The following is a 13,427-nucleotide window of genomic DNA, read 5'->3' as shown; positions in this document are numbered from 1 at the left end:
TTTATTTACAATGTCCGCCACCCGCTTGGGTATAGGAAAAGCTTCGGGGGGCCCCGGGACCTCTAGGAACTTGTCCATTTTACATAGTTTCTCTGGGATGACCAAATTCTCACAATCATCCAGAGTGGATAACACCTCCTTAAGCAGAGCGCGGAGATGTTCCAACTTAAATTTAAATGTAATCACATCAGGTTCAGCTTGTTGAGAAATTTTCCCTGAATCTGAAATTTCTCCCTCAGACAAAACCTCCCTGGCCCCCTCAGACTGGTGTAGGGGCCCTTCAGAAACAATATCATCAGCGTCCTCATGCTCTTCAGTATTTTCTAAAACAGAGCAGTCGCGCTTTCGCTGATAAGTGGGCATTTTGGCTAAAATGTTTTTGATAGAATTATCCATTACAGCCGTTAATTGTTGCATAGTAAGGAGTATTGGCGCGCTAGATGTACTAGGGGCCTCTTGTGTGGGCAAGACTGGTGTAGACGAAGGAGGGGATGATGCAGTACCATGCTTACTCCCCTCACTTGAGGAATCATCTTGGGCATCATTTTCTCTAAATTTTGTGTCACATAAATCACATCTATTTAAATGAGAAGGGACCTTGGCTTCCCCACATTCAGAACACAGTCTATCTGGCAGTTCAGACATGTTAAACAGGCATAAACTTGATAACAAAGTACAAAAAACGTTTTAAAATAAAACCGTTACTGTCACTTTAAATTTTAAACTGAACACACTTTATTACTGCAATTGCGAAAAAGTATGAAGGAATTGTTCAAAATTCACCAAAATTTCACCACAGTGTCTTAAAGCCTTAAAAGTATTGCACACCAAATTTGGAAGCTTTAACCCTTAAAATAACGGAACCGGAGCCGTTTTTATATTTAACCCCTTTACAGTCCCTGGTATCTGCTTTGCTGAGACCCAACCAAGCCCAAAGGGGAATACGATACCAAATGACGCCTTCAGAAAGTCTTTTCTATGTATCAGAGCTCCTCACACATGCATCTGCATGTCATGCTTCTCAAAAACAAGTGCGCAATACAGGCGCGAAAATGAGACTCTGCCTATGATTAGGGAAAGCCCCTAGAGAATAAGGTGTCCAAAACAGTGCCTGCCGATATTATTTTACAAAATACCCAGATTAAAATGATTCCTCAAGGCTAAATATGTGTATATATGAATCGATTTAGCCCAGAAAATGTCTACAGTCTTAAAAAGCCCTTGTGAAGCCCTTATTTACTGTCTGTAATAAAATGGCTTACCGGATCCCATAGGGAAAATGACAGCTTCCAGCATTACATCGTCTTGTTAGAATGTGTCATACCTCAAGCAGCAAAAGTCTGCTCACTGTTCCCCCAACTGAAGTTAATTCCTCTCAACAGTCCTGTGTGGAACAGCCATCGATTTTAGTAACGGTTGCTAAAATCATTTTCCTCTTACAAACAGAAATCTTCATCTCTTTTCTGTTTCAGAGTAAATAGTACATACCAGCACTATTTTAAAATAACAAACTCTTGATTGAATAATAAAAACTACAGTTAAACACTAAAAAACTCTAAGCCATCTCCGTGGAGATGTTGCCTGTACAACGGCAAAGAGAATGACTGGGGAAGGCGGAGCCTAGGAGGGATCATGTGACCAGCTTTGCTGGGCTCTTTGCCATTTCCTGTTGGGGAAGAGAATATCCCACAAGTAAGGATGACGCCGTGGACCGGACACACCTATGTTGGAGAAAAGATAACAAATAAACTAGAAGTCTTTCGGAAAGACTTAGAAGCTTCAACATAATATTTCAAAGCTCTAACAACATCCAAAGAATGTAACGATTTCTCCTTAGAATTCTTAGGATTAGGACATAATGAAGGAACCACAATTTCTCTACTAATGTTGTTGGAATTCACAACTTTAGGTAAAAATTCAAAAGAAGTTCGCAACACTGCCTTATCCTGATGAAAAATCAGAAAAGGAGACTCACAAGAAAGAGCAGATAATTCAGAAACTCTTCTGGCAGAAGAGTTTGCCAAAAGGAACAAAACTTTCCAAGAAAGTAATTTAATGTCCAATGAATGCATAGGTTCAAACGGAGGAGCTTGAAGAGCCCCTAGAACCAAATTCAAACTCCAAGGAGGAGAAATTGACTTAATGACAGGTTTGATACGAACCAAAGCTTGTACAAAACAATGAATATCAGGAAGATTAGCAATCTTTCTGTGAAAAAGAACAGAAAGAGCAGAGATTTGTCCTTTCAAGGAACTTGCAGACAAACCTTTATCTAAACCATCCTGAAGAAACTGTAAAATTCTTGGAATTCTAAAAGAATGCCAAGAAAAATGATGAGAAAGACACCAAGAAATATAAGTCTCCCAAACTCAATAATATATCTCTCTGGATACAGATTTACGAGCCTGTAACATAGTATTAATCACAGAGTCAGAGAAACCTCTTTGACTAAGAATCAAGCGTTCAATCTCCATACCTTTAAATTTAAGGATTTGAGATCCTGATGGAAAAAAGGACCTTGCGACAGAAGGTCTGGTCGTAGCGGAAGAGTCCACGGATGGCAAGAGGCCATCCGGACAAGATCCGCATACCAAAACCTGTGAGGCCATGCCGGAGCTACCAGCAGAACAAACTAGCATTCCTTCAGAATCTTGGAAATTACTCTTGGAAGAAGAACTAGAGGCAGAAAGATATAGGCAGGATGATACTTTCAAGGAAGTGACAATGCATCCACTGCTTCCGCTTGAGGATCCCTGGATCTGGACAGATACCTGGGAAGTTTCTTGTTTAGATGAGAGGCCATCAGATCTATTTCTGGAAGTCCCCACATTTGAACAATCTGAAGAAATACCTCTGGGTGAAGAGACCATTCGCCCGGATGTAACGTTTGGCGACTGAGATAATCCGCTTCCCAATTGTCTATACCTGGGATATGAACCGCAGAGATTAGACAGGAGCTGGATTCCGCCCAAACCAGAATTCGAGATACTTCTTTCATAGCCAGAGGACTGTGAGTCCCTCCTTGATGATTGATGTATGCCACAGTTGTGACATTGTCTGTCTGAAAACAAATGAACGATTCTCTCCTCAGAAGAGGCCAAGACTGAAGAGCTCTGAAAATTGCACGGAGTTCCAAAATATTGATCGGTAATCTCACCTCCTGAGATTCCCAAACTCCTTGTGCCGTCAGAGATCCCCACACAGCTCCCCAACCTGTGAGACTTGCATCTGTTGAAATTACAGTCCAGGTCGGAAGCACAAAAGAAGCCCCCTGAATTAAACGATGGTGATCTGTCCACCACGTTAGAGAGTGTCGTACAATCGGTTTTAAAGATATTAATTGAGATATCTTTGTGTAATCCCTGCACCATTGATTCAGCATACAGAGCTGAAGAGGTCGCATGTGAAAACGAGCAAAGGGGATCGCGTCCGATGCAGCAGTCATAAGACCTAGAATTTCCATGCATAAGGCTACCGAAGGGAATGATTGTGACTGAAGGTTTCGACAAGCTGAAATCTATTTTAGACGTCTCTTGTCTGTTAAAGACAGAGTCATGGACACTGAATCTATCTGGAAACCCAGAAAAGTTACCCTTGTCTGAGGAATCAATTAACTTTTTGGTAAATTGATCCTCCAACCATGATCTTGAAGAAACAACACAAGCCGATTCGTATGAGATTCTGCTAAATGTAAAGACTGAGCAAGTACCAAGATATCGTCCAAATAAGGAAATACCACAATACCCTGTTCTCTGATTACAGACAGAAGGGCACCGAGAACTTTTGTAAAAATTCTTGGAGCTGTAGCTAGGCCAAACGGCAGAGCCACAAACTGGTAATGCTTGTCCAGAAAAGAGAATCTCAGGAACTGATAATGATCTGGATGAATCGGAATATGCAGATAAGCATCCTGTAAATCTATTGTGGACATATAATGCCCTTGCTGAACAAAAGGCAAGATAGTCCTTACAGTTACCATTTTGAACGTTGGTATCCTTACATAATGATTCAATATTTTTAGATCCAGAACTGGTCTGAAGGAATTCTCCTTCTTTGGTACAATGAAGAGATTTGAATAAAACCCCATCCCCTGTTCCAGAACTGGAACTGGCATAATTACTCCAGCCAACTCTAGATCTGAAACACAATTCAGAAATGCTTGAGCTTTCACTGGATTTACTGGGACACGGGAAAGAAAAAATCTCTTTGCAGGAGGTCTCATCTTGAAACCAATTCTGTACCCTTCTGAAACAATGTTCTGAATCCAAAGATTGTGAACAGAATTGATCCAAATTTCTTTGAAAAAACGTAACCTGCCCCCTACCAGCTGAGCTGGAATGAGGGCCGCACCTTCATGTGGACTTAGAAGCAGGCTTTGCCTTTCTAGAAGGCTTGGATTTATTCCAGACTGGAGATGGTTTCCAAACTGAAACTGCTCCTGAGGATGAAGGATCAGGCTTTTGTTCTTTGTTGAAACGAAAGGAACGAAAATGATTATTAGCCCTGTTTTTACCCTTAGATTTTTTATCCTGTGGTAAAAAAGTTCCTTTCCCACCAGTAACAGTTGAGATAATGGAATCCAACTGAGAACCAAATAATTTGTTACCCTGGAAAGAAATGGAAAGTAGAGTTGATTTAGAAGCCATATCAGCATTCCAAGTTTTAAGCCATAAAGCTCTTCTAGCTAAAATAGCTAGAGACATAAACCTGACATCAACTCTGATAATATCAAAAATGGCATCACAGATAAAATTATTAGCATGCTGAAGAAGAATAATAATATGAGAATCATGATCTGTTACTTGTTGCGCTAAAGTCTCCAACCAAAAAGTTGAAGCTGCAGCAACATCAGCCAAAGATATAGCAGGTCTAAGAAGATTACCTGAACATAGATAAGCTTTTCTTAGAAAGGATTAAATTTTCCTATCTAAAGGATCTTTAAACGAAGTACCATCTGACGTAGGAATAGTAGTACGTTTAGCAAGGGTAGAAATAGCCCCATCAACTTTAGGGATTTTGTCCCAAAATTCTAATCTGTCAGACGGCACAGGATATAATTGCTTAAAACGTTTAGAAGGAGTAAATGAATTACCCAATTTATCCCATTCTCTGGAAATAACTTCAGAAATAGCATTAGGAACAGGAAAAACTTCTGGAATAACCACAGGAGATTTAAAGACCTTATCTAAACGTTTAGAATTAGTATCAAGAGGACCAGAATCCTCTATTTCTAAAGCAATTAGTACTTCTTTAAGTAAAGAACGAATAAATTCCATTTTAAATAAATATGAAGATTTATCAGCATCAATCTCTGAGACAGAATCCTCTGAACCAGAAGAGTCATCAGAATCAGAATGATGATGTTCATTTAAAAATTCATCTGTAGAGAGAGAAGTTTTAAAAGATTTTTTATGTTTCCTAGAAGGAGAAATATCAGACATAGCCTTCTTGATGGATTCAGAAACAAAATCTCTTATGTTATCAGGAACATTCTGCACCTTAGATGTTGAGGGAACTGCAACAGGCAATGGTACATTACTAAAGGAAATATTATCTGCTTTAACAAGTTTGTCATGACAATTAATACAAACAACAGCCGGAGGAATAGCTACCAAAAGTTTACAGCAGATACACTTAGCTTTGGTAGTTCCAGCACTAGACAGCGATTTTCCTGAAGTATCTTCTGACTCAGATGCAACGTGAGACATCTTGCAATATGTAAGAGAAAAAACAACATATAAAGCAAAATTGATCAAATTCCTTAAATGACAGTTTCAGGAATGGGAAAAATGCCAATAAACAAGCTTCTAGTAACCAGAAGCAAAGAAAAAATCAGACTGAAATAATGTGGAGACAAAAGCGACGCCCATATTTTTTGGCGCCAAATAATACGCCCACATTGTTTGGCGCCTAAATGCTTTTTGGCGGCAAAAATGACGCCACATCCGGAACGCCGACATTTTTGGCGCAAAAGGACGTCAAAAAATGACGCAACTTCCGGCGACACGTATGACGCCGGAAACAGAAAAGATTTTTTGCGCCAAAAAAGTCCGCGCCAAGAATGACGCAATAAAATGAAGCATTTTCAGCCCCCGCGAGCCTAACAGACCACAGGGGAAAAAAAGTCAAATTTTTAAGGTAAGAAAAAATGATTGATTCAAACGCATTATCCCAAATATGAAACTGACTGTCTGAAAATAAGGAATGTTGAACATTCTGAGTCAAGGCAAATAATTGTTTGAATACATATATTTAGAACTTTATAAATAAAGTGCCCAACCATAGCTTAGAGTGTCACAGGAAATAAGATTTACTTACCCCAGGACACTCATCTACACGTTTGTAGAAAGCCAAACCAGTACTGAAACGAAAATCAGCAGAGGTAATGGTATATAAATAAGAGTATATCGTCGATCTGAAAAGGGAGGTAAGAGATGAATCTCTACGACCGATAACAGAGAACCTATGAAATAGACCCCGTAGAAGGAGATCACTGCATTCAAATAGGCAATACTCTCCTCACATCCCTCTGACATTCACTGCACGCTGAGAGGAAAACCGGGCTCCAACTTGCTGCGGAGCGCATATCAACGTAGAATCTAGCACAAACTTACTTCACCACCTCCATAGGAGGCAAAGTTTGTAAAAACTGAATTGTGGGTGTGGTGAGGGGTGTATTTATAGGCATTTTGAGGTTTGGGAAACTTTGCCCCTCCTGGTAGGAATGTATATCCCATACGTCACTAGCTCATGGACTCTTGCTAATTACATGAAAGAAAAGTGATTAGTAAACGTCTGTAGGCGTCCTTTAGGCTAAGGGGAAAACCATAATACACAATACGATGTGCAGGAGCTCATCAGAGTGAAACAATTAGTGTTGTGCACAGACCAACTAATTGCAAACCAACTAATCGATTATGAGATTCATTGACAACTATTTTCCTAATCGATTATCGATTATGACGATTAGTTGTTGCAGCTCTAAATTATATTTTTTATGTAACTTTTAAACTGAGCAAAAAACTGCAGAACTTTAACACTTCCTCTATTATGTGAGCTAAACTGTAGTGAAAGGTACAGCTGTCAAAAAGCAGATGTATGAAAGTGCACTGCTTCTGTCACATGATGTAACAATACACAGCTACAAGATGGTGGCACCAGTATAAAATGCAGAGCTTTACCAGTTGGATTCTGTAATTAGATAAAGTGCACTGCTCCTATCACATGATGTAACAATACACAGATACAAGATGGCGGCACCAGTATAAAATGCAGAGCATTACCAGCTGGATTCTGTAATTAGATTATGTGCTCTACTCCTATCACATGATGTAACAATACACAGCTACAAGATGGCGGCACCAGTATAAAATGCAGAGCTTTACCAGCTGGATTCTGTAATGACATAAAGTGCACTGCTCCTGTCACATGATGTAACAATACACAGCTACAAGATGGCGGCATCAGTATAAAATACAGAGCTTTACCAGCTGGATTCTGTAATGAGATAAAGTGCACTGCTCCTATCACTTGATGTAACAATACACAGCTACAAGATGGCAGCACCAGTATAAAATGCAGAGCTTTACCTGCTGGATTCTGTAATGAGATAAAGTGCTCTGCTCCTATCACATGATGTAACAATACACAGCTACAAGATGGAGGCACCAGTATAAAATGCAGAACTTTACCAGCTGGATTCTGTAATGAGATAACGTGCACTGCTCCTATCACATGATGTAACAATACGCAGCAACAAGATGGCGGCACCGGTATAAAATGCAGAGCTTTACCAGCTGGATACTGCAATGAGATAAAGTGCACTGCTCCTACCACATGATGTAACAATACACAGCTACAAGATGGCGGCACCAGTATAAAATGCAGAGCTTTACCAGCTGGATTCTGTAATGAGATAAAGTGCACTGTTCCTATCACATGATGTAACAATACAGAGCTACAAGTTGGCGGCACCATTATAAAATGCAGAGCTTTACCAGCTGGATTCTGTAATGAGAAAGTGCACTGCTCCTGTCACATGATATAAAAATACACAGCTACAAGATGGCGGCACCAGTATAAAATGCAGAGCTTTACCAGCTGGATTCTGTAATGAGATAAAGTGCACTGCTCCTGTCACATGATGTAACAATACACAGCTACAAGATGGCGGCACCAGTATAAAATGCAGAGCTTTACCAGCTGGATTCTGTAATGAGATAAAGTGCACTGCTCCTGTCACATGATGTAACAATACAGAGCTACAAGATGGCGGCACCAGTATAAAATGCAGAGTTTTACCAGCTGGATTCTATAATGAGATAAAGCGCACTGCTCCTATCACATGATGTAACAATACACAGCTACAAGATGGCGGCACCAGTATAAAATGCAGAGCTTTACCAGCTGGATTCTGTAATGTGATAAAGTGCACTGCTCCTGTCACATGATGTAACAATACACAGCTACAAGATGGCGGCACCAGTATAAAATGCAGAGTTTTACCAGCTGGATTCTGTAATGAGATAACGTGCACTGCTCCTGTCACATGATGTAACAATACACAGCTACAAGATGGCGGCACCAGTATAAAATGCAGAGCTTTACCAGCTGGATTCTGTAATTAGATAAAGTGCTCTACTCCTATCACATGATGTAACAATACACAGCTACAAAATGGCGGCACCAGTATAAAATGCAGAGCTTTATCAAACTAATTCTTTAATGAGATAAAATAAGAGAACGACTTTAACGGGACATTAAACCCAAAACATTTCTTTAATGATTTAGATACAGAATATCATTTTAAACAACTTTCCAATTTTTTATTTTTATCATAAAATTTTCTTCTTTCATTTTGTTAAATTATCCTTACCTGATAATTTCTTTTTCTTCTGATGGAAAGAGTCCACAACTGCATTCATTACTTTTGGGAAATAATAACCTGGCCACCAGGAGGAGGCAAAGACATCCCAGCCAAAGGCTTCAATACTCCTCCCACTTCCCTCATCCCCCAGTCATTCTGCCGAGGAACAAGGAACAGTAGAAGAAACATCAGGGTGAAAGGTGCCAGAAGAATAAATTACAAGTAGGGAGCTGTGGACTCAGAAGAAAAGGAAATTATCAGGTAAGCATCATTTATGTTTTTCTTCTTAAATGGAAAGAGTCCACAGCTGTATTCATTACTTTTGGGAAAACAATACCCAAGCTATAGAGGACACTGAATGCCAAGACGGGAGGGTACATAGGCGGCCCATACAGAGGGCACCAAGCCTGAACTTCTACCCGGGAAAAACACTGCTTTGTCCGAAGCCGAGAAAATTTGAAAAGGAGAAAGCCCCAATGACACTGACTCGCAGTTAGTCCAGAAGCCAAACTAGAGACTGCAAACTTACTTGACTTAGCCAACATTCTTCCAGGAGACACTGTCACCCAACAAACAGTCCTCCACCCCTCATCTCCACAAATGAAGGAGGCATCAGCCGAAACCCCAAGGGAACAAGGCAAGGGAGAACCAAGGAAACCGAAAGGTCCCCTAATACAAAAAAAGAACACCTCCACGAGTGAGTCCAGCTCACAGAGGCCCAAAGGGGCCTAAGCATGGAAAGGAGGCCACGCCTATACCAATCGAAACCCGGGATAAGACCGGGCACAGAGACAGAACAGACGTCTCTCCAACATCCTGCAAGTACGGATTGCAACTGAAAAGGCAAAGTCCTCCCAGTGTCAAGAATAGCAAGTCCAACGCTCCAAGGAGCAAGGCTAGAAGTCGTATGAAGCTACTTCTCAGAGCCTCAGGACGACCAAGGGAAACCTTGAGGTCAAAAAATCCTACTAAAAGTACTAGTCTGCATAACACCACCGCAGCTCCGGAGAACCCTGAGCTAAACAAAAATCCCCGCAGGGAACAACCATCACCCGGAAAGACAGATCCCTAAAAGGAGATCCACTCACCCGGAGGCAATGGAAGAAGACCCAAAAGGCCTCATATAACTCAGTCAAGAGTAAGAGCTGCATCAAGATACACTAGAAACAGCTTACACGTACACCTGCAAGGTGTTAAGAGCTGCAACAGGTTTCAAACTGAAAACCTTCCGCATGCTATACAGCTATCCTGTACAGCTATTTGATCAAGCCCAAAAGGACAAATCCAGAGACCTAGAAATGAAGGCCAAACCGCTCAATAGCAGTAAGGGACATTAAGCCCTCCCACCCTCCACCACAAGGGGGAGGAAACTAAGTTCTGATGAAATCAGATGTCAGAGTGACGCAGTGGAAAAACGCCCCTGCCCGGTCATTTATGACTGAAGGCTATAAAGGACTGAAACAAACCTTCCCACCTCACGGACCCACGGGTCCTCTTGAATGCTTAGCTTAACATGAAAACAAACAATGATAACCTGAGCACTCTGCGCTTCTACCGAACCAGCCGAGCAGAACAGCGCCACATGTCTGAACAGCCGCAAGCCCGAACGAACCCAACAGGACCAGCCTGCACCTATGGTCTCAACCGGCAGGCTGCGTAAATTCTCCCTCGTAGGGTAAAAAACAACAACCAGAAAACAGACATTTGTAACAGAGGACTAACATGTCCAACAACTTCCGAAGAAGTAATAGAGTATCAATCCCAGAAGGTTCCCAAAGGAAACAAAAACAAAAGACATCCCATCGGATATAAATAAAATATAAGGCAACCCGGAGGTTAACGCCCAAAAAGACACAGGCTTACCCACAGGACCAGCCAAACGGAGCCCTATCTCACAAAACTGGGAAAGAACAATCAGGAGATTACTTCATCCCCACATGTCTAATGAGGTGCACCATTCGAATTATCAGACTGAAATTCCCCGTAGCTGGTAAAGATAGGGTCATTCAATAACTGAAAATGTCTGAGCAACACGCGAAGGTGCACAATCCTGTAATGGAAGGCACAACACTCAGGGACAGATACCCCCGCGGGGAACTGTAGAGGCCCTCCCCAAGGCAGAAGGCCCGGGACAATAGGGCACTAGCACACTCTCCAACATTAGGTGAAAGCAAAAACATGCTGCAACCTCCGGGGGAAACACGCCACCCTGCATAGAGGAACCATAAACTGGGTTACCCGCATGTGCAGAAGTATGATTTGGTAGGGAACTCGCCTCTCGGAGGACAGGACCCCCAGAGGCTGATGGCTCAGCAGTCCCGTAATTCCCCAAGTCCGAGGAACCAGGCGCTCTGAAATGGCATACGGAACAAAACTGGTTGACAGGCGTCAACAAGGACACTCCGGATTCATCACCGGACACAGAATCTGAAATCAAAAAATAGTCTCAGTATCAGAATCCTCCATAACAGGATCAATATGGACTAAAGTAGTAAAAACTACAACCGTACCAGACACCCCCAATGGCTGGGGCAGTCACCACCTCCTATGACCAGACCCCTGTGGACTAGAATATTTTCCTTCGCCATGCAGTCGGGAATGTGGAAATGGAAAAACGGAACGTAGCCACGCCCGAACACAAGGTGAACCGAACAGTCCAAAACAAGTGCGCCCAACCAAAACGCTGCGTCACTTCCAAATGCCTCAAAGTTCCAACCACGATCCCAGTAAACCTCGCACATAAGCAGATTGAATCACATAACAAACATGATTATAAACCCCCCTGTTCAATAAACCCCCTCAGGAGATATTAACCTTGGATTCCAAGATACTAAAAGAGACTCACTGAGACCCTTATGTATAAGTTAGACCCGCAAGGAGGTAGTCTCTCGGGAAACATTCACATTACAGTACATTGCGAATAAAGTAAAATGAAATGATCTTACCGGAATCTACGCCGTGGAACAGGAACACGGCCCTTCAAGTGTGACGGATAGTAGCACTGCCTCCGCCATGGACTTGAGAGAAGAAAGCAGGCAGCGAAGTTCAACAACGCTTATTGCTTGAGGAGCTGTTAATATGAGTCGTGATGGTTTCGCAGAATGACTCTCCCTGCATCTCCGGACTCTAATTTTCATCCAAGCCCTCACTGAGAGTCTGATAGGATTACTTAAAACTCCAGTCCGATGCCGAAGAGCACTACCCTCCATAAGAGACAAACTTCTGACACTTCTCTGCCCTCCTCCTGGGATGAAAGGCAAAGAATTACTGGGGGATGAGGGAAGTGGGGGAGGTATTTAAGCCTTTGGCTGGGGAGTCTTTGCCTCCTCCTGGTGGTCAGGTTCTTATTTCCCAAAAGTAATGAATGCAGCTGTGGAATCTTTCCATTTAAGAAGAAAAGGCAAGGAAGAGGTAAGCTCAGGAGCGTGCACGTGTATGAAGCACTATATGGCAGCAGTTTTGCAAGAATATTACACATTTGCAAGATGGCAGCACTTTTTCATGTCATGTAGTGCTCCGTACATAAGCACGTTACCTACCTAGGTACCTCTTCAAAATAAAATACCTGAACAACAAAGTTAGAATCTTTTTAAAATGTTACGCTCTGCCTGAATTCTAAAATAAAAATGTGGGTTTTCGTGTCCCTTTAAAGAGGAATTTCAAGAGATACGCCCCATGACTGCAAAACAATGCAAACACAGTTTACCTGCTGGAGTGTATTAAATTGTTTACTAGTATTTCCATTACCCTTATATTGGCATTTGAAATAGTTTATTTAGCCTGTGGTATCCCCACCCATCCTGAAAGTTTTTGGCCTCAAGGAAAAGCTGTGTAAACACAGCCAGAAGAAGAAATTACACTCTCAGTGGGTTATAGAAGACATAAGGTAATAAAATGTTAATTTTCTATTGTTCTCTCCAAGTATTGGTGATTGGTTTATGGGCAGATAGAAGATAAAGAAGCAGTTATATGTACACAATGTGATAAAGTAATGAGATCTGATTATACCTACAAGCTCAACCCATTTTATTGGGTTGTGTCTCCAAAACACAAAATCGACTAATTCATATACACAAATAAGCCTTAAAGGGACACGGAACCCAATTTTTTTCTTTTGTGATTCAGATAGATCATGACATTTTAAACAACTTTCTAATTTACTCCCATTATGAAATCTTTTTTATTCTCTTGGTATCTTTATTTGAAATGCAAGAATGTAAGTTTTTTTTGTCGGCCCATTTTTGCTGAACAACCTGGGTTGTCCTTGCTGATTGGTGGATAAATTCATCCACCAATAAAAGTGCTATCCAGAGTTCTGAACCAAAAAAAAAAAAAAAGCTTAGATGTCTTATTTTTCAAATAAAGATAGCAAGAGAACGAATAAAAATTAATAGGAGTAAATTAGAAAGTTGCTTAAAATTGTATGCTCTATCTGAATCACGAAAGAAAAAAATTGTGTTCAGTGTCCCTTTAAAAAAGCAAATCTCATACATTTTATACTATGCAGCTGGTAAAAAAAGCAATTGGAGACACATAAAGGGAAAAACAATTGTATAGTATA

At 41.2% G+C, this 13,427-nt stretch overlaps 1 protein-coding gene across 6 annotated transcripts in view; it reads right to left on the bottom strand.

The window, feature by feature from the left end:
* The window catches only part of AHCYL2 (adenosylhomocysteinase like 2), a 272,274-nt gene that overhangs the window by 95,178 nt on the left and 163,669 nt on the right, over positions 1–13,427 (bottom strand). The gene's annotated exons all lie outside the window — the stretch shown is intronic.

The sequence above is a fragment of the Bombina bombina genome, chromosome 6 (genome assembly GCF_027579735.1).
Source record: "Bombina bombina isolate aBomBom1 chromosome 6, aBomBom1.pri, whole genome shotgun sequence".
Classification (NCBI taxonomy): domain Eukaryota; kingdom Metazoa; phylum Chordata; class Amphibia; order Anura; family Bombinatoridae; genus Bombina; species Bombina bombina.
The sequence above is the reverse complement of the archived record's forward strand: the minus strand, read 5'-3'. Positions and strand labels throughout refer to the sequence as shown.